Consider the following 2,015-nt stretch of genomic DNA (forward strand, 5'->3'; position numbering starts at 1 on the left):
TGGGGAGAAAGACTGAAGAGACCAAATTTAAACCGTATAATGAAACAAAGCCTTGCTAAAAAGGAAGATAAAAATCAAGTCCAGCATCAGTGCTCAGTTTAAATCAAATATATTGGTGACATACCTATCACATGGACAATCAAGGGGGGAAGAAGTCTAGATTCACCATGCAGGAGAGATTTATTACTCTATTTGCCTTTGATAACCTGATTACATCTAGTTGTTTAGCAGTTTAGTTTTTTGTTAAACTGTCTTTACAAGAATTGGTTTTTGTTTTTTTACTTAAAAAAAATTTTTTTTGTTTATTTATTTGAGAGCGACAGACAGAGAGAGAAAGAGACAGAGAGAGAGAGACAGAGAGAGAGAGAGAGAGAGAGAGAGAATGGGCACGCCAGGGCCTCCAGCCGCAAAGGAACTCCAGACGCGTGTGCCCCCTTGTGCATCTGGCTAACGTGGGTCCTGGGGAATCGAGCCTCGAACCGGGGTCCTTAGGCTTCACAGGCAAGCGCTTAACTGCTAAGCCATCTCTCTAGCCCTGTTTTCTTTTTTCTTTTTTCTTTTTTTTAAATTAAACCCTGTAAGATGTACAGAAGGCAATGAGGCAGTAAAAAGTACTGCTTCCAACAGACAAAGATGTAAGGTCAAATGAGAGCCAGAGCAAAGAGGTCACTAGCAACCACAGCCTTCTCTTTGGGGCTGGGGTTCACTGGTTAGCCGTCCTCCCTGTGGGGCTGAAGGTTTGTGTTGTACACCAGACTCAGCAGCATTCAGATCCAGGCTTCCATCCTGAATGTTCTGACAGATTTTCTTGGCAGCCTCAAGAAAAGCATTGTCTACGTTCTCTCCCGTTTTTGCACTTGCTTCAAGGAACAAGCCATTCTCTTCAGCAAACTGTTTGGCTTCTTCAAATGTAACACCTCTTTGTGCCTCCAAATCTGCTTTATTTCCTATGAGAATTATTACAGTATTTGGGTTGGTGAGATTCCTTGCATCTGTCAACCAGCTGCTTAAGTGGTTATATGTACTTCTAGTGACATCCTACACCATAAGTGCGCCCGCAGCTCCTCTGCAGTAGCTTCGTGTAACAGCTCTAAATCGCTCCTGTCTTGCAGTATCCCAAATCTGCAGTTTGGTTTTTTGACCACCAACTTCAATTATTCTTGCTCCAAATTCAACACCAATTGTGTGAGGACAATCAGCCACAATTTTTTTTTCTGTAAATTGGTGAAGCAAGCAAGATTTTCCTACCCCCATATCCCCCATAATAATATACTTAAAGCTGTAAGAGTAGTTGTGCGGTGCAGTCGCCATGGTGACACTGGGGGGGCTGCTGATGGCTGGGCAGCTTTCCGGGCGGGAGGGGGCGTCAGGACCAGGAAAAGGAGTGCAGAGGTCGCGGATGTGGGTGGGGGACGCGACACGGTCGGCCTAGCCGGTAGGGAGGCAGACGGCCGCAATAGTTGCAGACGCTCCGGCGGCGGTGACCGCTGTGGCGGCTCCCTCAGGATCTTCCTCGGGCTGGTCCAAGGTGGAGGCGCTCCTGCCAAACATATTTTTTAAAAGATTCCTCTAGAGCCAGACTGGGGAGGCAGAGGTAGGAGGATAGCCATGAGTTCAAGGCCACCCTGAGACTACATAATGAATTCCAGGTCAGCCTGAGCTAGAGTGAAGACCTTACCTTGAAGAGAAAAAAATAAAGATTCTTCTAGAAAACATTTGACTTCATTCATGAGTCTTGCTGGCACAGAAATTACTAACAATCCCAAGCATACTAGTTTTCTGTTTCTGTCACTTGATACCAGGTATCTTTTTGTGCTGTATTGTGCCTGGTGGAATAACACTGATATTACTACTATGCCCTGGCTTCTCTTTCGGTGATGAAATTTCTGGGCGACATAGGGAGACCAAGGAAGAAATACCAGCTGAATAGAAAAGCAATCAAGGAAAACATTCTGTACTTGTCATTGTCACCAAGAAACACATGGCTGGGCTGGAGAGATGGCTTAGCGGTTAAG

At 45.4% G+C, this 2,015-nt stretch overlaps 1 pseudogene; it reads right to left on the reverse strand.

Moving 5' to 3' along the window:
* Positions 1–587: 587 nt before the first annotated feature.
* On the reverse strand, positions 588–1,311 carry LOC101602420 (annotated as a pseudogene).
* Positions 1,312–2,015: the final 704 nt, after the last annotated feature.

This window comes from Jaculus jaculus, chromosome 17 (assembly GCF_020740685.1).
Source record: "Jaculus jaculus isolate mJacJac1 chromosome 17, mJacJac1.mat.Y.cur, whole genome shotgun sequence".
NCBI lineage: Eukaryota > Metazoa > Chordata > Mammalia > Rodentia > Dipodidae > Jaculus > Jaculus jaculus.